This window comes from Miniopterus natalensis, chromosome 15 (genome assembly GCF_054644295.1).
Source record: "Miniopterus natalensis isolate mMinNat1 chromosome 15, mMinNat1.hap1, whole genome shotgun sequence".
Taxonomy (NCBI): Eukaryota; Metazoa; Chordata; class Mammalia; order Chiroptera; family Miniopteridae; genus Miniopterus; species Miniopterus natalensis.
The window spans coordinates 13498007-13523232 of NC_142095.1; the positions used below are offsets into that span (position 1 = coordinate 13498007).

Consider the following 25226-nt stretch of genomic DNA (forward strand, 5'->3'; position numbering starts at 1 on the left):
TTGGAAAATTGTAGTAATTAACTGGGTAATTTAGTAAAATAAATAAATATATTCTAACAAGTGGGGGGAGGTGGAGTTTTTTTTTTTTTTAACTAAAGGCATCCAGGTTGCCAGTCTACATTGATCAAATTGACAAGAAAATTGCTCAATTCTCTATTTCATATTTCCTGGTAAACACAGTAAAAGACATCCAGATGACTGAACAATTTCATAAAGTAACTGAAGTATACACATTATACTCAGGCCTTAATACAATTTACATCTGTGCAAATGCCTAGCATGTGGTATCATGTAGAGATGAATCTGTGTTTGCATAATGACTTCTGCTTACAGTGGCCCTGTAGGTAGCATTTCAAGAGTGAAGAGATAACTGCTATACCCCTCCCTCTCCGCAACTGAAAGCTGGGTTAGGCTCTCATTGGGGATTTTCTGGGTACAGTATACAGTACAAATTTTTAAAAGGCAGCCTCATATCTCGTTAAGGCAATATCCATAAATTTTCTCAAATCAAAACAGATATTTGGTGACCAGCTAGACCAGGCATTAGAAAACATTTTCTGTAAGGGGCTAGATAGTAAACACTTGAGGCTTTGCAGCCTCACAGTCTCCGTTGCAACTACTCAGGTCTGCATGGTAGCATGAAAGTAGCCACAGACAATATATAAATGAATGGGTAGGCTGTGTCTCAATAATACATTATTTACAACAACCAGTGAAAAAATATATTTGACCTGTTAGCCATAGTTTGTCCACCTCTGTTTCAGACTCTGGGGTGTAAAGTTGAGTTGGAAAGATGGTCAATGAATCACCCACCATCTTAATCTCCATATTTATCATCATGAACATCATAATCATCATCTCCATTTTACAGATGAGGAAAGGCTAGAATATAAATTTACAGTCGTTTATGGTGTTTGGGCTGGGACACCAATGACCTGTTCTCAAGTCCAGTTTTCTTTCCTGTAGAGCATAGTACACATGCATAACACAAAAACAAAACATTCTAATAGTAATGCAATAGAGTAAAAAAATATGGTTAAAAAAAAAGAGAGAAAAATTAAATTTAAAGGAGTAAGATTAAAGAAGTGCAAATTAAATGTGCATTTTCATAATCATTCAATGTAAGGAAATAAATATAACTGTCAACAGGTGATATCACTGTAACTAGCTAATTATTAATAAAAGAAAACGAACAAAGGGAAGGCCAGACATTATAGGCATGTTTCCTACAAAACACTGGGGGCAGGGGGCTGGAAAAAGGGAAGGCAGACGCATGCCCAGTAAAGTCGGGATGATATAGGGAGAACACTTGTCTGTCCGTCACACCTGGGAACAGAAGTCATTGGCCAGGATGGGGGTGGCTGCTGCAAGCCCTCGAAGATTTGGGAGATATAACCCCCTAAACAAAGGAATCCACTCTCTTGGTTCCTCTTGGCGTGCTGAGCTTGACTCCTGGGTTGCGGGGCTCTTTTGCTCCTGCTTCCTTGCATTTACCCACATGTCCCACGGCATGTGGACCCCACACATCATGGACTAATGGGCTGGAATTAGCCCGATGCTGAACTGGACTCGGCTCTAACACGGAAAGGAAACTCTGGACACTGGCTTTGTTTCCAGCTTTACTGAAACCCCAGCTACACTTCCTCTGTGACTGGACTAAGGGAAATGGGACTTCAGAAAGGCAGGGAGTTAATTCCACGCAAATGAAAATCACTCATCCTCCCGGGTGAGGCTCAGAAAATTCTTTTCCTTGGGATAGGGTAAGAAGTCCACACCCAGCAGTGCTCAGTGGGGAAGAGGACCCCCCCCCACTCCGTCCGATATCATCGGTGCTCCCACCTGTCTACTGTGAACCAAATTCATTTACCTCTTATCAGAGCTCCTTTTGCTGTCTGTAGCACTTCACTGAGTTTCAGTTCATAATTGAAAGTGTCAGGGTAATAGACACAGGGCATTGATGACACAAAGGGTGAGCCTTTTCTTTTTTAACATCTATTTCCCCAGTTTCAAAATGGATTCGTATGTGAGCATAACTGAGCCCAACACAGGTAAAGATAATTCAGAACAACTCACAGAAGCAGGTAAAAACATTTCCAATCGTTTTAGTGATACTACATTGTTGTCTGAGCATATATATTTGGGTCCATTCGCTGGTAAAAGAGTTAACATATTCAAGAGAAAAGTTTTACTCAGTCAGTTTTCACGTACATCTGTGTTCCATAAAATAAATGTAAATTGCATCTTAAGACGTGTGCTAAAAACAAAATTTTTTTTTAAAAAAAAATGTTTTTATTGATTTTAGAGAGAGAGAAAGAGTGAGGGATAGAGAGGTAGAAAAGAAACATCAATGAGAGAGATATTGGCTGCCTCCTGCACGTCCCCTACTGGGGATCGAGCCAGCAACCCAGGCAGGGGCCCTGCCGGGAATCGAACTGGGGACCTCTTGCTTCATGAGTCAGTGCTCAGCCACTGAGCCACGCTGACCGGGCTGGAAATAAGTAAAAGAATGGGTGCTGCTCTGGCAGATGCACTCCGCTTCTCCATGTTCCCTCCGGTGTGGAAAGCAGTGCTGCTTTATACAGCAACTCCTTCCTTGTGATTGTACAGCCCCTGGAAAGTAGGTCAAGACGTACTGGAGCTTTCCCATTTCCCAAGTGCTAGACGTCATGCACGAAAGCTGGGACTTATCTGGAAAGGAGAGGAGGGGCCAAACCAAGCGGAGGGTAAGAAGAAACGCAACATATTTCCTTCTAAGCCCCTTCATAAATCTCCAGCCTGTTTCCAATAAGATCTGGGAAAATCACAGTTTCACTCCGGGACAGGGATGCTCGCTACCCAAGTTCAAAAACCCATGAAAAATTACAGTGGAAAAATCATTCACAATTGATTTATGGTTAAATCAAAAGAAGTGGAAGTGTTGGACCAATCATCCGCTTTGAAAATATCTTTCAATCCCAAACCCACTCTGAAGCTTGGCTCCAATCTGCTTCTATAATTAGGGGACCAAAACACGGGGCGTTAATACCTCCAACAGATCATTAATCATTCCAGCTACCTCGCGATGGAGGTAGAGAGGGGCTGAGCAAATAGAATAGTCATTGATCTCTGTTTGAAGACGAGAGCAAGACCGCTCACTCCATGTGTGTTTGTTGGTTTCTATGACACTCGTTTGCTGCACAGACCATCAATAACACCCAGCTCTTTTTAACAGCCTAAAGCAGAGAGAGAGACTATGCCTGTTTCCTCTTAGTTAGCAAACTAAGACCCATTTTAGGTGCCTACACTTGGTTAGTATTTTGTCCCTTATAGGTGATTAAACAGCAACTATCATTATCTCCTTTTACTTCGATATTGGGACAAAAATTGATGCATATGTACTAAATGACTTCACAAACTGTCTACTAGATTCTCTTGAATACTTCATGAATTGACACCTTTTTCGAGAGCAGTAAAACCTCATTAATACAAACTGTTTAGAGGGTAAGCCTTCAAAACAATAGGGGGGAACAAGTAGTTATAGATTTATTCCTTAAATAACTGAGGCTGCCTTTCTTTTACGGTCCGGTAGAAATATCCTAAGGTTAGAAGCCAGTAGATGTGGAATCAACCCCTGCTCACCTCTTTGGATGGAAAGATAAAGTGCCAGGCATTCTATTTCCCTCACCTGTTCACTGCAGATCACAAAACCTACCCATCTTCCTTACAGAATGATTCTGAAGACGGTAGGATACAATACTTATAAAGGACCTTTGCAAAGTCGAGATCATGATGAAAAGATAAACTTCCATTAAGACAAGACAAAGTTGGAGTCCTTTAAAAATTTTTATTAATGGGCAAATGATAATGACTCCTCATTAGTTTATAAGTGGATGCTTAGATATTACTTGAAAATTATCTTAAAGCAGAGTAATCATTTCTGATCTGACACATTTGACTAATTTATTATATATTCTATATAATTGTAAGTATTAATCCCTAAATCCAGACCACATGTGAAGTATCAGGCCTTCACTTTATGCCAAGTCACCACCTACATTCTCCTGGAGATAGGTCCTGAATAGATGAACAGGTGGTCCCGGAAATACTAACCACATGACCCTCAGAATTTGTTCCCTGTTCTCCACATGTCAATAGCAGAACAGAGGGAAAGCCTACTTCTGAATCATTCGTTGTCTGTCTCTTGACCATTAAGGGTAGAACAGAGCTACTGGCATGGAAACAGAGTCTACTTCGGTTCTGATATTCTAGATGCCCAGAGGTGACTGCCTTATTGCTAACCTGACAGAGATATTCCAGAACTCCTTAAATGTCTTCTAGATGCCCCAGAGCAGTGCTGTTCAATAAACTTTCTGTGATCAAGGAATTGTTCTTTAATCAGCACTATGCAACATGGTAGCCACTAGCCACTGAGGCCTTGGGGACCGACCTGGGGCAAACCTGATACTGAGATCAGCAGCTAAGTCAGGGGTTCCCTACACTCTCTTTCCCCCGTGAACCAGATTTAGTTTCTCTCTGTTACAAGAATAGAATAGAGATAATGGTTCCTAAATCAGTCGTTTCTCATCTATCATATGGATTACCAGCATCCGCAAACATTGAAGAAACAACCTGGTTACCCGTGAAAGCCAAGTGACTCACAGATTCACGGTGAAGTACCCAGGGTGGATCTGCCAGGCCTAATGTGGAAAGGAGGGAACTGAGAGTACTGTTCTGGGTTCTCTGGCTGGCCCCACTAAAAAGCAGCAGGCTAATAAATGATAGCCATGGTCCTTCACTGCTCAGATCCAGAAGATGCCAGACCCTGAGATCTAATCTACTTTGATACCCGGATGAGCTACTGTGTTGCCAATGGCAACATAGTGACTACATGCTGGGAGTCCTGTTATGCGAATAGAATTAATACTGACTGCACCTCCACAGAGAACATGGTGCTCTCCTGGTTCAGACAGAAAACAAACCATAAAGCTCAACACTCACGGGGCTATGGGCAGGTCACAACAACAGAGATGGAATCAAGCTCCTGGTTTTTCTTTTTCCCTCAGAAAGAAAATTAGACTTGGAAGGCAGTAATAAATTAGCCCAATTTTAAAGGAGAAATGACCATTCTAATGCCTCAGTATAGAGCCAATCTCATTATTTCATAGAAGAACAAAGGGCCATTATTGTTATTTAATCTTTATGAGACTCAGCTCCACATCTGCAAAATGGGAGTAACAGCAGCCATCGTGCAAGTCTGTGGTGAGCATTAAAGATAAAGCAGTAAGTGTCTGGAGGACGTTCTCCGCTTACCGTCGCCCACCATTCTACACCTACCCAATGCCTAATCACTTCTAGGGATCCTTACCTGGTCTCAAAATTAGGGAAAGGGTCCTTCCAGTGAGGACCCGAGACACCTGCATTTTCTGCATTTAAATGCCATTTTCCTCTACTAGACCCTGGCGATCCTGTTTACTATTATATCTTAAGTATCAATACCCCGAACACGGCAGGAGCTCACCTCATATTTAAAGACTGACTGAATGAGTAGATCGAGGGAGGAATGGATGCTGACGCCTTTGCCACCCCCAGAGCCCAGTGCAGGTGACTTGCTGCAGCCAGTCGACGCTCACACCCTGCTCCCTTTCAGAACTGGAGTCGCCTGGTGTGGCAGGTAGAACAATGGGCCCCCAAGGCTGTCCCCACCATCACCCCTGGAACCTGTCAATATGTCAGGTTACAAGGCAAAGAGAAAGGAAGGTTGCGGATGAAAAGAGGTTGCTAATCAGCTGACCTTAAACTAGTCCATTATCCTGGGCTACGCTGAAGGGCCCAGTGTAACCACGGGGATCTTTAAAAGGAGAAAAGTGATACAAACGAGTTGAGTCAGAGGGAGATGGGCCTGCAGACGGAGGTCAGATTGATGCACTGTAAGGACTTGATTTGCTGCTGCTGGCGTTGAAAAAGGAAGGAAGAGGCCATGAGCTAAGGAACTTGGTGACCTTAGAGCCTGGAAAAGGCACGGGAACACATGGTCACCTAGAGCCTCCAGAAAGCAACACAGCTGTGCTAATGTTGTGATTTTAGCTCAGTGACACCTGTGGCAGACTTCCATCCTACAATACTTTAATAAATTTGCGTTGTCTAAGCCACTACATTTGTGGTAATTTGTTACAGCAGCAATAGAAAACAATCCACTTGGGTAGTTTAAAAAATATATAGTAATGTCTGGGTACCACCCCCAGAGATTCAGATTTACTTCCTCTGAGAAGTTGCCAAGGTATTAAGAATTTTAAAAGTGCTGCAGGTGAGTCGAATGTAAACCAAAGCTTAAGAATCATTCCCCTGCCCAGCTGGCATGGCTCAGCAGCTGAAAGTCGACCCACGAACTGGGAGATGGCAGTTGGATTCCTGGTCAGGGCACATGCCCAGGTTGTGGGCTCGGTCCCCAGTAGGGGGCGTGCAGAAGGCAGCTGATGGATGTTTCTCTCTCATCATTGATGTTCCTATCTCTCCCTCTCCCTTCCTCTCTCTGAAATCAATAAAAACATTAAAAAAAAGGAATCATTCAACTATCCAATATTTGAATATCCAAAATCACATTCAAAAATCTGCCCAGAAAAAGTACCAACCAAGTACCATGCTTGGCCTGAGAGAAGGAGGGCAGTGAAGCAAACTTAATATTCCTTAATTTGTAATAGCAATGTGCATGTTCCAGCACAGTATTTAACTTGGCCATTTCAACAACCCCTTGATAAAGGAAAGAAACATGAAGTTAGGTGCAGAGAAATCTAATGGGTTCTCCAAACCTGGGAGTTAGTGAGTGGAGACAGCCCATGCTGAGGCCACTTGGCAGCCAGGATCTTAAACATGGAAGTGCCTAGGAACCAGGAATTTCCCCCATGGAATCTACCCTTGATTGAGCGTAACTGTGTTCCACGCCCAGGAGTAACGAAATCAGGAAATAAATGATATAAATCATTAGAACGATTTTCACACTCTCTACTGGGAAATTGTGTCTCTCTTGCCATTAGTTCAACTCAGTAATGGATTTCTGAATCGGTTCACGAATAGTCAGGGGATTTTAGTATTATCACCTAGACCAGGTGTTAGCAAACCGCACCCCACAGGCCAAATCTGGCCCACCCCTGACTGTAAATAAAGTTTTATTAGAACACCAGCATGGTTATTTGTTTATATATTTTCTACGGCTCCTTCGTTGCTACAACAGCAGAGTTGAGTAGTTGTGACAGAGCCCAGGTGGCCCCCAGTACTGAAATATTTTTATCATCTGGCCATTTGTGGAAAAAGTTGGCCAACCTCTGACCCAGGTCAAGTACGAGTCCTTTACTTTCCTCACTGCTGGGACTGTTATTCTCCAGCCTGTTCACTTTGTGAGGACAATTTACAGAGGCTGGTAGGGGTGTCCTGCAATAATGCTTCCTGGATATAGACAAAAAGACCTAAGACTGATTTTTTAATAATAAGTTTAATTTAACCACTGATTTAGTTCAGAGAAAATCAATATACTTTCAACATTATCTCGTTTTTTTTCTGACAGTTTTTATTAGGAAAAAAAAGTGAGGATAAAGAAAACATTAAAGACATCACTTAAATCATTTAAGATATCATCAGTTCCTTTTTGTCTTCTCCCACTGTCAGTGTTTTGAGAATTGCTCATTTGTGCATAGCACTGTACAATGCAATTTTAAAAGACAGGGTATTTGCCTTCTGGGAGCTTATACAATCTAAGACAAGCAAGGACAGCAGAGAAAGAGTGGTCCTTAGGGGATACACTAAACAAATCCATAAAACAAACAAATAAGCCTCCCTGTAATGTATTCACAAAAGGTGAGTCTAGATTTAACGGGAAGGCAAATAAAGAGGTGTTCATGAATGTAACCCACTCTTCTAAGAAACTCTTTTAATTATTTAATGGAAGCTTTCCTGGAGAGGGAGTTGTACATGAAGTGATTAAGGTGACCTGAGAAACAATGCTAGGCATATGGTTTAATTACACTTAAAGGGGCTAATTAGATGGAAGCGGTGGTACAGAAAATTACTCAGGAAGACAAAGAAAAGTTGAGAGCATTCTGACACCCAACATTGAGAGGGAAGATAAGGCTGTACACTTGAGATGCATTAATGGAGCACTAGGAGCCTGATCTCCTGACCCACCCCCAGGGCAGATAAGCCTGGAAAGATAGATTAGAAATATCAGAGGAGCCACTAGGCTGAAGTCAAGCAAGAGTAAGAAGTTTGAGCTAACAAAGTGTAGGAGAAAAAATGCAAAGCAAGACTAATTTGGGGACAGAAAATGTTGGCCCTTGAAGCTCAACGATGTTTCTTACCCATGGGTAATTAATTCCAAGCCTATGTTTGCATTTAAGAAACAAACAACACAATAATAATAGTAGTAGCTATCATCTCTGGGAAAGCAACCTCAAGATATGTACTGTGATATACCACCCATTTTAAAATCCTCAACAGTGCTGCAGGCAAGTATTGTGATCCCCATTTTGCAGATGAGTGCAAATGAAATTCAGAAAAGTCAAGTGACTTGTCCACGGTCACACAGCTCGGTGCAAAAGTCAGCATTCAAACCTAGGTCTGTCTCAGTTTATGATGCTTCTCCTACACGACTAAAAGTTAGTACTAGTGGACTTCTGTGAAACTAACATTTATAATAACAACAGCTAACCTATATGGAACACTTATTATGAACCAGATATTTTCTGCCTCTTAAATCTTTGTAACACCCCTGTGATATAGGTACTGCTGGTATCTTCATTTTTCAAGAGACAAAAAAATAAAAATATAAAAGACATGGAGACATAGAAAAAACTCACCCGACATCACATAGCTCATAAGGAACAGAGCAGAATCTGAACTAGCTAAGTGACTCCAGTTCCCTGTGTTAAACCAGCAAGCTGGGGTAAAGAAGCTGGGGTTACAGGCACTCCCCTAAAACAAATAGTGAATCAGAAACTGTTCTAGAGCTTGTGATTTGAAATCTCACGACATTGGCAGTGCAATCCACTGTGCTGAAAAAAAACTGGACTAAGGAAGAATCATGTAGTGAAGATGAAATAAGTACCTTTGCCTAGTTAACTCTGAATCGATAATAAAAGTATCCTGTTTTTTATATTTATACATTTGATATTTAAATATACTTTATATGTAAATAGTATTTTATATTTTTTAAGTTTCTCCTGTATTATTATAGACTGCATATGATTTCTACAGGACTGGGTCAAGCTGACCATCCAGGGGTGGCCAGGTGATTGGGTTATGATCTCAGAGTGAACAGCAGCCGCACCCAGAGGGAAAGGCAACTGGTGGGAATCCTGGAACAGAGGGCCCCACAGCCAAGGACATAAAGAACAGAACCAAGCCCCACTCTGGTCCCAGAGGGAGGAAGCCACGCAGAAGACAACTGTGCCCTGGAAACCCCGTGCCCAGAATGTCTGGGGCAGAAACCTGTCTGGAAGTTCCCCTCGTTTAATGACATTTCCATATAGATTAACAAGGAGCCCTCATTTTTTCCTTCAGCTGCCTCCTTCCAAAACAAGCCTGTGGTTGTTCCCATTCCAAGGCTGACATCACCCCCGGGCGCTCAGTCACTGCAAAAGAATGTTTCTTCATATCAGCCCAGGGACTGTGCCCCGGGCAGCCACAACCCCGCGCTAGTGAGGGGCACAGTCAACTCCATTTGAACCCAAGCCTGAAGTGCCCGTTGGCCCCAGCCCGAAATGGCCCTTCGAGTTGCTCCAGGAGCTGTTTGTCTTCACAGGGACTCTGCTTGGGTGGCCTCCCCGTCTGACCTCTGCTTTCTCTTCCCAAAACTTTAGCAGAAAGAATGAAGGTGACATCCCATTAGAAGCCCCTTTACCATTTGCTTTCCCTCAACTTGGCATTGCAAGTCTATTACTCTTCCTTCTCTGACATTCATCACTCCTGGATTTTTAAATATTGTCTCCTCTCTTCTTGCCCGACTCTTAAAACCCATCGGAGCGGGGGTCTTGAAGCCCATGACTGTCACGAAGAAATAACTGCTTCAAGAACCACTGGCCCCTGCTCCCTTTCTGTGCTGGCATCGCTCTTCCCACCATCACCTCATCACTCCTCAGCATAATCGCTCCCCCTAGGCTTAGTCACCACCTTAACCCATCCATTTTGCCTGTAAAAGGCAACAGACATCTCAGATTTACTCAAATCCTCATACGACTCTATAAACCGCAGAATGATCCCCATCAAATTTACTATGACACAAAGGAGTCCAATGACTCAGTTCTCCCCAGCACTGCAAAGGTCCGAGACTCTTGGCTCCCAGTCCATCGTCTTCCATACCAAGACTTCTTCCACCTTTAGAGAAGGGTGATGGCAAATATACTCGTGCCCTTATTCATGCCCATATATTTTCTAAATAGCAAAGAGCTTCATTTGGTTCAGAAATGGCATTTGGTAAGATCTCCCTACTTGTACATCCATGGCATAAAACCACTATCAAACAGTATCGGCAAATAAGCATGAGTTCCTTTTAAGTACAAGATACTGTGCCCCAATTCTTCTGAGTCAGACATGCTGGACTAGCCAGTTTCTCAGGTACAGTTCTGAAAATGAAGTGGCTAGAGTGCCTCTGGGTCTAGTCGACTCTGGCCTGAGTACCAATAGAATATCCAGGCATCTATGGAAAACTGAATGGACACCGGACACCTGCCTGTCTGATACCACTCTTTGTGGGCCCAGCTACCTCAGTCCAGTTTCCTTAAAAAATTTAGCTCAGATGAAAATGGATTATAATGGGAGACAGGCTGGTCCCAAGGTCCCTGCTGACAGGATCAGTGAGGATCAATCCAGGGTCACATTCCAGAAACACAATGATTCAGAGGAAACTGCTAAGTAATGAGCTTCCTACCGGACTGGAAAAGGGGATGAGAGGCTACAGAATCTAGAAGGTGAGGGTCAAAGGAAACGCCAATAAGAAAGTGACTCTAAGACAAAATTCATGTCTGTGCCGTTCGTTGTCTTTCAGGTTAGTGCCCAAGACCTGGTATGGCCACTGATTTACTCAAAAAGTTTCAGCAAAGTAGACATCAAGTGTATGTTCTTGCCTTATGTTGTAATAACTACCTATGGTGCCAGGTGGGCATTAGAATTCTTGGGGGTGGGGTGGGTGGGGGGGGCCTTCTTGCCAAAAGAGAAAGGTCTAGATGCCTGGGGAGGGGGAAATAGTGTTTTAAACCTTTCTGCTTATAAATATTATCGAACTGAATCAGTGAAAACTATATAGAAAATAAAAGAGTGCATCTCCTTCCCCACCCGCATAACACCAACACCCCGCCATACACCTAGAAAAGTCCCCAAGTCTCCACTGGATGCCCTCGTACCCGAACACACCAGAACTGTGGAGAAAGGGCAGCATAATGGATCATCCAGTCCCTAAATCCCTTCTTCAGATACACAAGAAACTGGGACAAAAGCGGGACCTGGGAAGCAAATCAAACAAGCCGGGCAGCTCCTGCATTTTAAATCAACCCCACGTTTAAGTTAATATCAACCAGGACACTGGGGCATTGTTGAATCTAAGTAAAAATCAATGAGTTCTGCAGAACCTTTCGTGAAAGTGAGAATCTGGAAGAACAACCACTGAAGGGGAGATAATTAGAGGAGCCGAGGAGTTTTTTGGCTTCAGTCTCAACCCCTGTAGAAGAAAAAAGAACACACAGAATTCCTCTCGTATTTAAAATTTAGGAGAAGCTGAAGGAGCTAAACTTGCTATCCTTTCTAAGAGCGTGCTGCAAGGTAGGACATGACAGATAACTTCACGTAAATATTGGAAAGTAAACGATGCTGAGAAACAAAGGGCTGTGGCCACAGAGACTGGAAAACAAGAACAGGGCTGAGGCAGACAAAACATTCTCCACGCAGGGCCACTCGTCTTCCTGCCCCTTCCACCAAAAACAGACAAGCAAGGCTGTGTAGCACCAGGGCCAGGGTGCGGTTCATCACCTGGCAAGCTGGGAAGCATCACAGTGTCCCCAACCTGCTCCGACCCTCTGCCAGGGCTGAGGTTCAGCTGGTAGGTGACCGCCTTGATGTACTAGACACCAAAATATTTAAAAAACAAAACTTCTGAATCCCTCCAGGTGTCCCTCACCCTGACAGCCTTAAGTCAATATTTTGGAACTTTCTGGGCTGTTTCATGATTCAACAGTTAAAATCTTAACAGCTGCTACATCAGGTGGCCTCCAGGACCCTGCTTCAGGTATAAGCCCTGGATCTTCAGATGGAGTGGAACCCATGCCTTCCCACTTATTGAATAGTAAACATCACCTCTGTCGTCTTTTCTCTTGTGGTGATTCTCAAGTAAGCGGGTCATACAGAGAGTTATTTCTTCCCCGGAGAGAACCACCAGCTCCCCATTCCCCAGATCAACCCAGTAGAATTATGGTTTTCAAAGTATCACTGTAGGCTGTGCCTATTTTTTGCCCTGAGAATGTCACACACAGCACCTGAAGGGTGCAAGCCTGGACTTGGCATTAGAATGGCTGGTTTAAATGAAGCCCAGATCTTCCCCTAGTTTTGTGGCCATGATGCAGTCATGTACACTCCTAAGCTTCAGCTTTTTCACCTGTAGCCCTGAAGTACAGCCAAGGATTCTGCAGGGTTTGGAGAGAATTAAAGATAATATGTGTAAAATGCCAAGCATAATGGGTAGCATCTGGCAGGAGTCTGATAAAATGTTCTAATGTTATTATCACACTAGAAAGGGCAGTCAATAGGACCTAATGCTCATGTCTATCTTTCTACTCCCAGATACATTCCTTTCATTTCCCAAATTTTTGTCTACTGAACCCTTATTTTATGCAACATCAATCAATGTCCTCCTCTCAGCATCCATTTGGGTAGATGCTGCTCTATTGGAAAACCAGGCACAATGCAGGGCCCAGCTGGTGCATCCATGTCCCTTGCTTCCATGATGTGACAACTCCAGGATCTCAAAGCCCATATTATAAGTACCTCTTCACATACTAAAGATGAACTAAAACAATACCTGAGGCTGACAATCAGTTGACAATGGCTTTGGAGGTCTTGAGCTGGGGCATCATTGAATCAAGACCTTGCCCTGAGAATTGGCAACCACAAAACACCAAACTCCAGCAAGAAGTCCCTGCAACAGAAGTGCCCACTGCTTGATGGGTTCTGCAGGAAAGGCCAGCCTCATGGCTCCACATTGTTGGGCCTGCTGCCATGCAGCCTTTGGGTGTAAGGCTATAAAATTCCACTACGAGACCAGGATATGAGGAGGTACTAACCATCCACCCTTGTCTAGACAAGCTCAAGGCCTGCCCAGTTTATACTGAATTCTGAAGCTGTTTGAGAGGCAGGCCTCATGGTGGGCAATAGCAGCAACTGCGCACTGAACATGTTTCTGGGGCCACGCACTGTGTCAATTATTTTCCATCTCTCATTTACAACCGGCCTACAACACAGGCATAGTTTCAATGATACACATGGGGAACTGAGGCCCACAGAGGCAAAACAAATTGCCCTGAATCACACAGCCAAAGGACAAAACCAGAATGCAAACCATGTCTGCTTTAGCTCAAAAGCCGATGCACTTTTCAGTGTGTGATGCCTCCTAATCCTATTTAATTCTCACACTGAGGTTAAAATCACCCTATTTTGCAAAAGAGGAAACTGAAATTTACCAAGGTCCATACTTCTAAGCGGTAGAGCAGAATAAAACCCAAACAGACACTGTCTCCCTCCATCTAAGTGCCTGCAAGGGTGCAAACACCAAAAGTGGAAGATGTAGCATTCATTTTATTTTTAAAAACTGAGGCAGCCTTGGTGGGAGGGGAGGTGCAAACAATGGAAGACGATGACTGAACAGAGTTCAGAAAATGTGGACTCGGCAACCTGCAATAGGCCCATCACCTTGATCTTCCCTGGAAACAGTCTCCAGGGAAATATCTGTCTATGAGATTTCTCTGAATCAAGTTTGCCCTCAGTCCTTGCTATTTTTTTTTTTTTTTAATGAGCCACAAATTCCCAACTCAACAGCTTAGTTGCACATAGATATTTGTCATCTCCTGGCTGGAGCTGCTGGACTTCAGCTCATCTCTTCTCTAGTCTTCAGGGACTTGACTCAAGATCTTGCCATTTATTTTCATCGTGCAAACCCCTTTGTTCTCTTTGTTTCTGACATGACCAGTTCAAGGACTTTTCAGCAGTCAGCACCAAAAGCAACATGCCCCATCTGTTAGGAACAGTCAATATTTGGCAAAAGGTGAGCATGTGATTCAAGTGGTCAAGAAGAAATTGAGGCTGAAAACAGCAAATACTGCCTGATGCAGCAGCATACACTGCCTGACATCCCACAGAAAGTTCTCTTGGTCCTGAATTTAATGCCTTTATTTCAAGCAAGGAATGCAACTGCCACTCTCGGAGAATATTAAAAGGGTAAATACTGGCATCTTTACAAATTCAGCAGGCTCTCCCACCAAGAGGCTGGAGCGTAACTGCATTGAAGCCATCCCACTCATAGTGAAAGGAAATAAAATCACTGCTCTTGTCAGCAAAATAAATCAGCAGGCAGTCCTACAAGAGTGATTTCGGGGGAAGGAAGGCAGAGTTTGCTTGTTAAGAAGCTAATATTGTGTAAAATTTAAGTTAAAAAAAAAAAAAGGCAAAACTTTCTTTAGAATCAAAGCTTTCACAGATTGACAGTACGATCTGGAGCAGCTTCGTTAATTGACATAGCTTAGGAGGCCTCTGATCTGTAGCTATGATGGGAGATGCATTTCCACACGCCCCACCTAACAGAACACAATCTCCTTGGGCCAAGGCCAAATGGCCTTGGCATTCCAACCCTTACCCACAATTATAAATATACATAATAAAACTCAGAGCTTTGCCATTCCCTAAACATTACAGTCATTCTGAGCCCCTCTTAAGAGTGGTTGCTTTAACTACTTGGGACCCTTAGGCCCAGATTTCTAGAAAAAAACTATTTAGCATCTGGTATACCTTTAGAGATGATTGAGTTCATTTGCCTCTGTTCTTCAGCTAGGAAAAGAGAGGCACGAGTGGAAAAGGACTTGCCTAGGGGGCCCTTGGAAAGTTTTAAAAGACAATTTTAATGAACACGAGAGAGCCTAGAGTGAACTGAGTGTTCATATAAAAAAAAAAAAAAAAATGGGGGGAGATTAACCAAAGAATTTATATGCATATATGCATAGTCCAAGGCAGACAAAACTTTAAATAAGTAAATAAATAAATAAATAAATAAATAAATAAAATGGACACCCCCCCCATCTTCTTAATAAAAGAGGCATATCTCACTTAGGGAGACCTTTAATAGGCCTTTATAAATATTAGTATCAACTTTTGCCTAATCAAGTAGTTGATGGTTCCAAAATTTATGCAGCAATATTAACTTCCACAATATTTATCTCAGAAAGTCTACAGCCTCATTAAATTCCTATGTTCTCCCTTATACCAACCTCCAGAGGTTCTTGAGGTATATAAGATATCTGTACTTCATTTCCCTTCCATGGAACTGCATTTGAAAGTAACTCAAAAGACATCAGCACATATTGCATCGCCAGAGCATCATTATCACATTAACAAGGCCACATTCTCGTGTAACAATAAATCTCTAATAATATCTAACCTCCAGCCCATGTTTAAATTTCCCAGCTCGTTCACAGTATCTTTTATGGTTGTCCTTCCTCACACCCAACCCAGTCAAGGTTCCCACATTTCCTTTGGTCGCTATATCTCTGGTCATCCAGAACAGCCTCTCCGTGTTTTTGGTTTGGGATTGGTCTGGTTCATTTTCTTCTAGTGTCATTTAACTGGTTCCTTTATTCTCAGTATTTTGTATCAACTGGAAATTATGTCGACATCTTGATTAAGTTCACCTTACACATTTCTGACAAGAATGCTCCATAGATGATGGTCTTTCAAAACGTTGCATCATGTTGGGAGGCTCATCACATCCATCCGTCTGATTTTAGTGATGAGAAGTTGGGGTACACAGATAAAGGAGTGACCACAAGATCTCTCCCTGTTTTTCCTTTTACAATTAGCAGGGAACCTGTGGTATCATGCTTTCACACAGTGTGAGCATACTTTTTGCCAACAACACTTTATAGCAAGATTTGAACACCCACTGACAATTTTTAGCTGGGTTGATTTTTTCCTAGGAACAGCATAGATGGAGATTTTCTAATAGTATCATTACTTCTTTATTAGCTGCCATTCTTCGTTCAAGAAAAGCTTTCCCTCATCAACTGCAGATGGACTACAGTTCCTCCTAAAAATTTACATTGGATGCATATATCTTCCTTACACTTGAGAATTCCAATCAAATATTCTATGGTCTATAACAGGGGTCGGCAGACGTTTTCTGCAAATAGGCTCACAGCAAATATTTTAGGCTTTACAGGCCATATGGTCTCCATCACAGCTATTCGACTCTGTCACTGTAGCATGAAAGCAGCCATGAACAATACACAAGGAAAGGGGTGTGGTTGTGATCTGACAGAACTTAACTTACAAAAATAAGTGGAGGGCCAGATTTGACCCTCAGGCCATAATTTGCCCACCCTGGTCTAGAATAATATCATTTACTTTTGTTTTGGATACCTTTTATATGCCCTACTGAGTGACTTTCAAAGCATTTTCACATTTTTCACAGTGTGTTCTTCACAGCAGCCATGTTACATAGATGGGCATACATGTGATCGCTAGTACGCAGATGAGATGAGGCTCAGAGTGGATCCTGGAATCTAGAGGTCTTTCTTTTTTTTTTAAACGTCTTTATTGATTTCAGAGAGAGGAAGGGAGAATGAGAGAGAGACAGAAACATCAATGATGAGAGAGTCACTGACCGGCTGCCTCCTGCACACCCCGTCCTGGGGATCGAGCCCGCAACCCAAGCATGTGCCCTGACTGGTAATTGAACCTTGATCTCCTGGATCCTAGTTGATGCTCAACTGCTGAGTCATGCTGGCCGGGCTCAATGGTCTTTCTTTACGCAGAAAGATACACACCCAAATCTACCATCATGAGCAACAAATGCAGTGCCCCTAAAACTTCTGAAAAATTAAAGGTCAAACACTTGACTCTCCAAATTATGCTTTCCCCAGAGACTTAGCTGTTGATTTGCCAAAATAAGAAATAAACCATAAACATACTCTGAAGACTACAGTTATGTTTTCATTTCCATGAAGAGAAAATAAAAGTTTAAATGTTCTGAAATGCATAACCCAAGTGGAAATTAGTGTCTGAGTTTAGTTTGTTAGTAGAACATAATAAGTAAACATGAGAACCCTGTCACACTGCCATTAACTTTGCAACTAAATCTATCAATTTGTCAGAAGCTGCAGTTTTCTTCCCTAACCTATTAGCAGGTGGTGAAACACATATCACCACGTTGAACACTGTAAAGTGCTATTCTATAGTCAGTTAATATTACTGTTGTCACTGATATTATTAGAGACAGAAATGATCCTTAAATGGTTAGACAAAGCACATATTTTGCCTAACCAAGTAAACTTGCATCTGTGCTGGGGGAAAAAGACTGTATTTAAATCCATAGTAACAAGCTCTAAATCTGGCCTGTTTGTTACTGATTCTAACTAACATACAGTCTTAATGAAAACAGAACATTGAAGGGATCACATTCCTTTAAAAAAATTTTTTTTTAATTTATTGATTTGAGAGAGAGAGAGAGATCAATTTGTTGTCCCATTTATTTCTGCATTCATTGGTTGCTTCTTGTATGTGCCCTGACCTGAGATGGAACCCGCAACCTTAGCATGTTGGGACCATGCTCTAGCCAACTGAGCTACGTGGGCAAGGCCAACATTCCTTTTGTTAATGCAGAATTTGTCTTGAACTCTATGGGAAAAGACCAGGCTCCTTAAAGTTGGGAGAATCTTAGCTATCATCTGTCCTATAGTGACACCTCCATAACATGTTGACAGAGTTTCTGAGATGCAGTTGCCCATTCCTTGTGAAAGACAAAAAGGAAGGAAGCTAACTTTTATGAGGCAAGTAGTATGACCTGGACAATTTACATTAGGCCTAACCCTAATATTTGCAGGGGCAAGAATACAAATGAAAGCCTACACATCACATGTTAAATATTTTAAAGTTATAAACAGTGCTAATAGTTAAATGAAGCATGTTCTATTCTACCTTGAAAAATACTTCATAACTATAACATTTTAAGACGTGTGTAAAGCAATGGTTTTTATATAACTGAAAGTCAGCGAAATATCAAAGACAACTGAATTTCATTCTTATTGCACACACCTGGGTGTTCTGCTGATGGACCTGTGATCTGCGGCCGAGTAGTTGTTTAATATTACAAAATGTTCTTCAGCCGCCATGTGCAAGAATTGCAAAGAGCTCACTAATTCACAGGTACCTCTGGAACCATGACGGGAAGGAAGAAAATGATTACTCAGTACTATTGAAAAATAATGCTTTTTATGTAATAAACTACTGCACTCATGCTGAGAGAGAGGTTTTACAATTTAATTAGTCTTTTGTCTTACCTAAGTGCTTCTGCTGCTCAAGCCCTGCCCACACTCCAGGCAGCTCCCGTTTCAGACAGCACAACCCACATATCCTCACGTCATTCAAGTGCAGCCGTCCTCTGTCTGAGAACAGTGGACAAGAGATGAGGGAGAGCGTGTCCCCTGGGGCCTGAGCAGTATTGGTGTCATGAGGGTGGATGCTTAGCTACCAACGTTGAGGGCTCAATTCTGAGTAACAGGCACCACGTGTTCTTTATACAGGGTGTGTGTGTGACTGCTGGACGTGAGGATCTCCAAAGTGTGTCGCCCAGGACAGAGGCCCCTCTTGCCCAGTTTCAGAGGTAGTACTGATGGCCATTTATGTCCTTACTCAAGGGAACTATGAACCACTAATTTTCAGTGTCTGTCCCTAAGTCCACCGTGCTTCAGAAGTGAGGGTGTTATTGCACTCATGTTGCCATACCCAGCTAAATGCAAGGTGTGAGAACAGCTATTTAGTGCTGACAATCACGGCTATTCACGATCACTTCGAAGATCATTCCATCTCCCCACTGCGCAGTTTTATGTGGGCAGGGCAGGGGAAACAAACACTGGAGCTCTGCAAGGGAAAGAGGCGAGAAAAACGGGGAGCATGCATCTTCCAGAATTCCTTTTCCCCAATTTGGCCTTTCTCACAGGGAAATCACACCAGTGCCTTCTAACACCTTGGCATTGGAACCTTCTTTAACTATGCACCCAGTCAGCATGGTTCAGGTACTGCCCTGGGCTCTGGGAGTAAGGAGGCCAGTGCCTCCCATTAGGGATCCCAGTATTCCATGTCAATGGACTTCCTGTCACCATTTCCTGGTCCACCACAAGGACAGTGTTCATTACTCCTTTCTGTCACTTTCCCTTTCACTCTCTCCCTTTCTTAGTAAAAGTATGAAGCTAGGTGGAGAGCCCTGCTCGCCTGTAATTTAGAGAAGATGCACAGTGTCACACATTCTAAGGATGAAGGCCCAGACACCTTCCCGCAGGGCTTGCTGAAAGGTAACATCAGTAGAACCAATATTAACCCTCCCTTTCCCTCCAACCCATGCCCCTCTGCACCTACCTTATTAATTACTGGCAGAACAAAGAAGAAAGAACGGAGGTTGAGGTACTGTAGGACTTCTCTGAGAAGCTATTCTCCTCTCCCCAACAATAAGGAGGGAGGGAGGCCCCAAGCAAAAGGGGAAATGGCATCGTGTGCCTCCAATATGTCAGTTCACTCACTGAGCTTGACAGCAAGTCCCCGTACTGCTGAGGAAAGGCAAAGCACCAGGGAGGGATGGTGTGAGAAGGGAAAACTCTGATTCCCAAGGTCTATGTAGGTTAGACCTGAGCACGCCAGTAAGCCACAGAGATGGAAACACCCGCCCATGCCAGATCACACCGTCTTACTGTGTTGCCAGGCACAGGCATAGGGTCAGGGAAAGTGATGTGATGTCTCCAACTAGGCATCGAGTAGCAGATGGGGTTGAGTTGGACACAAGGGGTCACATGGGAGTAAGGCCTTTATCGGGGGCCTCATGGAGGAACCAGCCACCTCAAGCAGCCCGTGGACTAAGTCACAGACTAGGTCAGCAGTGATGACAAACCCAAGAAGAGTCATGGGGTTTGATACAACAAATTGGTGGCAGTTATTGAACAAAACGAAACCATTTCATTAAGATACCAAAGTAATCAAACAGGAAACCAAGAAATTCTTATCCATATTCATCAAGCTGCACTGGTGAAAAGGTGGTGAAACCACATCAACTGTATAGAGAGAAATCTGGGGTGTGCCTAGGAAGGGTATCCTTAAATCAATCCCTGGGAAGTTCAGCTCTACTTGCTACCTCCCAGGGGCCTGGAGCCCTAACAGAGAGTGATTGTTTATCTTGATCGGCAAAGTCATTTAAAGTTGGCAGAAAGTCTGGCTTAAATGTTTGCAAATTGTCTACATTTACAGCTGGGATCTCTTTTCTCCAAACTGCAGAGAACAGAAAATTGTACTCTGCATTTTCCTCTTTGTACTTTCTTCTCCTTGCTCTCATCTTCGTGGTCGCCTATTAAAAGCGATCGCTTTTGCAAAGGAGATCAGAAATTGCTTCAGAAGGAGTCTGTTCCTCCAAATGACACTGTTAAGATGGGAGTGTGTGTTTTTTTAATAAATCTGTTTCTCCTCTGATCTCTTCACTTTGCAGCTAAAGTCTTTCAACCTCCTTGAGATGAAAGAAGTACTGTAGAATATTGATTTTTTTTTTGCTTCCCCCTATAAATTCATGACAAACGGTGAACAAAAGCTTATCTGGAAGTTTCGACGTCCAATTAAAATTTTACTCTCAAGTGAAAATTTCTCTTTAAAAAAAGAAAGAACTCTAACTCCTGTGCACTCCTCATACATCTTCATCTCACTGGTGACACGTCCCAGGTCCAGTCCCATAAACTAATCTTAAGAGTAACTTGGAGTAAGAGGGAGAGAAAATGTGTGTGAGTGTGTGTGTGTGTGTGTGTGTGTGTGTGTGTGTGTGTGTGTGTGTGTGTGTGAATAGTGAAAAACATCACTCAATACATTATCATCCATTGTGTCAAAGGGAAAGTAAGACATGGCCCCTACTGGGGGGATGGTGGGATCCTGTGAATTCAGTGATTTAGATCCAAGCTCTGGGTGGATCTGGCCATGGCGAGATAAGACACAGAGGGCTAGGAAGGGAAGGGTTTCAGGCACCACATGCATGTAAGCGCAGAGGCAGAAAACCAGAGGCAAGGGAAGAGACCTGGACAGGTACGACCAAAACACCTTGGAATGGTGATGCACTGTTTAGATGACTGACACACAGCTTGTAAGTCAGAAGTCAGGTAAAAGTCTGCAGAACGAATGGAAGCCAGCCTCTGAGGATGTAAATTGGTTCTTTGCTCACACTGTGGCTTGTTTCTGTTTTTTGTTTTGCCTCTGAGTCTCTCTTTTCATCTATTAACAACCCCTGCTACACCTCTGCCTCATAAGCTTTATCTACTTCCTTTTTATGCCTCTTCTCCAACCACCACTTGAAACTATTACTGGAAAGAGAAAAGGATATTTGGTAATAAACACACTGTTGATTATGTAAAACTAGTAATAACATACTGGGACAATGATTATAATTCTGCACCACCCCCCCCCCCACAGAGATGGAATATTACTCAGCCATAAACAAAACAAGGAAATCCCACCATTTGTGGATGAAACTTAAAGGCATCGTATTAAGTGAAATAAGTCAGACAGAAAAACAAACACTGTATGATCTCACTTATATATGAAACCTTAAACAAACAAAACCCATAGAAAATGAGATCAGATTTGTGGTTACCAGAAGTGGAGGCTAGGGGCAGGGGTACTGGAGGAAGGTGGTCGAAAGGTGTCGCGTACAGCATGGTGACCACAGCTAACACTGCTGCATAGGGAAGTGGTTAAACGAATACATCCTCAGAGTTGTCATCACAAAGAGAAACATTTGTCTTCCATTACTGCTTTCTTCTTCCTTCTTAGAGTCTCTATATGAGAAGATGGGCATTAGCTGAACCTCCCGCGGTCATCATTTACAATATATGCAAATCAAACTATCATGCTGCATGCCTCAAACTTATACAGTGATGTATGTCAATTATTTTTCAATAAAACTGGGGGGGGGGAGTATTAATAGGTGTTCCTTACAAATTTGGCAGAGGTGAGTAATCGTAGCACTGCTTGGAACCATCAGAAGAAGAACTGAGTAAGTCAGCGGGTCTTTCAGTACAAAACACAGCACAAAGTGCCGTCCTTCAGCAATTTCCTTTTCTGGCTCGAGGCTTTCTCACCCCTACAGACACCTTAGACGGTGGATGCATTAAGTGTTAAGATTCTAAGTATTCAATTCCATTCAACAAGTCTTTGGTGAGGACCTGCTGGGTACAGAGTGAAACTATGCATTTCAGAAGCCTACAAGAACATTAAAAAGTCTTTGTAAATAACTCATTCCAGGCAGTCGTAGGAAATAATTATGGGGAGGTAGGGGAATTCTAGAAGGCAGTAGCTGTTGCATAAAAGCTGATATAAAATGCAGAGTGTGCAGAGGGGAAGATTGCTACGTTGGTCCTTTAGCTGACCACTATATTCCTCTGGGATAACTGATGATTCCCCGCTCGTTCAAACCCATCCTTCCCCCAACACACCCCCACATCCACTCACACAGACACTGCAGCGGAAGTGACAACCAAATCAATGACCCCCTACTCATGGAAAAAGGACCACCAATTTCATGGGCATAGTTTCTCCTATCATCTCTACTTTAGGAAAGAGAACTGAGCTACTTAAGGGAGAAAACAACGTTCTCAGATTACGTCCCCAAATGCATCCATCCAGAATGTTAGATTTGTGGGGAGGACACTGGTGACCATCTAGACTGACCTCCTTGAAGAGGGGACGTCCAGGCCAGTCAGGGACCTGGTAACGTCACACTAGTCACAGTGGACCTGACACTGGAGCCTGCTAACCTCTCCCAACTCTTTTTCTCTCCCTCACACTCATGATGCTGGAAGGCATTCATTTTGTTTAAAAAAATGTGAGTAACCCTCATTTAATGACTATTAAATAGCACATTGCAAATTATTGCGGCTTAATCAAGAGGCAGTCTGCTCCAGTAACTCTGGGCCCCGCACACTCTGGCTAAGGTCTCACTCTGTCCTTAATCGCCGTTCGGCTCCCAGCGTCAGACGTGCTTGCATGCCATGAAGACGATCATTACAGGGATTAGGGACACTTCTGATGCAGGAGAGTGAGAGTGACGGAGGAAGCAAGGGAGGCCTCCTTCTCGGCAGCCCCACCAGGCAATCCCAGCTGCCGGATGAAGCCGAGTCTCTCTTCACATAGAATGGAGCTGGGGAAAAAGAGGCACGACAGACATCAAAAAGGCAGCAGCAGCTCCTATATCTTCATATAAAAACAAACCCCAGCCTGGCCAGCGTGGCTCAGGTGGCTGAGCACCGTCCTGCGCACAGAAAGGTTCCCAGTTAGATTCCCAGTCAGGGCACATACCTGGGTGGTGGGTTCAGTCCCCAGCAGGGGCATGTCCTCAGGCAAGGATTAAAATAAAAATTAAAAAAACAAACAAACCAACAAAACCAGCCCTGGCCTGTGCGGCTCAGTTGGTTGGGCGTTGCCCTGTGCACTGAAACATTGCTGGTTCAATTCCCAGTCAGGATACAGGCCCGGTTTTCGGGCTCAATTCCAGGGGGCATGCAGGAGGCAGCGAATTGATGCTTCAGTCTTGAATTGAAGTTTCTCTCTCTTCCTCTCCCTTCCTCTCTCTCTAAAAATCAATAAAAATATTTTTTTTAAACTCAAATATTAACAAGTATATCAGTCAATGTTCTTTTTATTTTTTATTTTCTCAAACTAAAGAACAGCTGGCTGGAGTGGGAGTTTTGATGGGGACAAATGATTTCTATGATTTGGTTCCCCAAAGTTTATTTGTTCTGGTTGTTTTCTCTCATTTATTCCTCACAGATCAATATCTGCCTTCAGTTCCTCCCCCACAATTTAGCAATCTGAATGATTTTTCTGCAGAAAAATTGTGACTCACCAGGGGGTTAGGTTTGGGCATCCACAGCAGATTCAGTTTGGGGAGACCTTCCTGTGTAGTATTGATGTCAGCACATGGACTGAGTTTAGATCAAATATTTACTCAGGGGAAAATATAATTACTTTTTAATTAAGGAAGCTTACACATGAACAAAATAACAGAAAGAAAAACATTTATGCCTTCCATTCAGTCCTGAGACAGTCTACAGCAGAAAGCTCAATTCCTGTAAAGACTGAGTTCACAGCCACTCAACTATGTCTTTCCCGGCATTTCTGGCAACTCAAATGGGATATGCTATGGCTAAGAAGGGGTTTGGGAACTTGCCTTCTGGGGAATCTCTTTAATAGACATGTTTTCCGGTTGCTGGCTTTGCCCAGAGACACAGAGGGAGACCCAGCGAGAAAGAAATTAAAGAAACAGAGACACAAAGCTAGAAAAAGAAAAGAGAGACAAAGATACATGGGGAAAAAAGAGCAGGAAGGACTTGCAGACAGAGCAGCACCCCTCGCCCAGGGCGGCTGCTCCCTGCTCCTGGCCCGCACGCTTCCACCTTCAGCGGTCACAGCCTGTTTCCCGTCCTTGGAGCTCTGAAAGCCACTCGTGCCCTCAAAGGCAGGCCTCTCAGAACCAGTACACGCCGAAGAGACAAATCCCTCCTTCTGATGACGTTAGGAGCACCGGTTTCAATTTTATTTTCAGTCAACACGACTATACTAATCTATATAATAAATGATCATAATTCAATTCACAAATATTAAACTCGCAAAGTAAGCAAATATGATCAGATCTACTCCCTTCCAGAAATCCACGGATGCCTCTCCATTGCTCTGAGGACACAAGTCAAATTATCCAACCTGTTTAACTAACTGAGCCCTGCAGGCTCTGACCTACCCCTGCCCTCAGCTCATCCCCCCCGCCCCCCCCTGTATCTCATGCTCCAGCCAGAACCAGGGACACGCCTCAGTTACTCAAACCCACCAGCTCTTCACAAGGCTCTGCGTGAAACCGCCGGCCCCTCCATGAGATCCCGCTAGCTCTTCCCACGGCTCACTCGCCAGTCCAACCCCCGACTCTGGTGTTTACAGAA

The 25226-nt window shown here is 43.3% G+C and overlaps 1 protein-coding gene across 3 annotated transcripts in view; it reads right to left on the reverse strand.

Moving 5' to 3' along the window:
* The window catches only part of LOC107526375 (uncharacterized), a 126417-nt gene that overhangs the window by 21317 nt on the left and 79874 nt on the right, over positions 1 to 25226 (reverse strand). Inside the window, exon 1 of one of the 3 annotated variants that reach the window (XR_001602157.2) lies at positions 18555 to 18621. The exons of the other annotated variants lie outside the window; for them this stretch is intronic. The gene's annotated coding sequence lies outside the window, so the exon portion shown is untranslated. Of the gene's footprint in view, positions 1 to 18554; positions 18622 to 25226 lie in introns of those variants that run through there. 3 annotated transcript variants of the gene reach the window in all.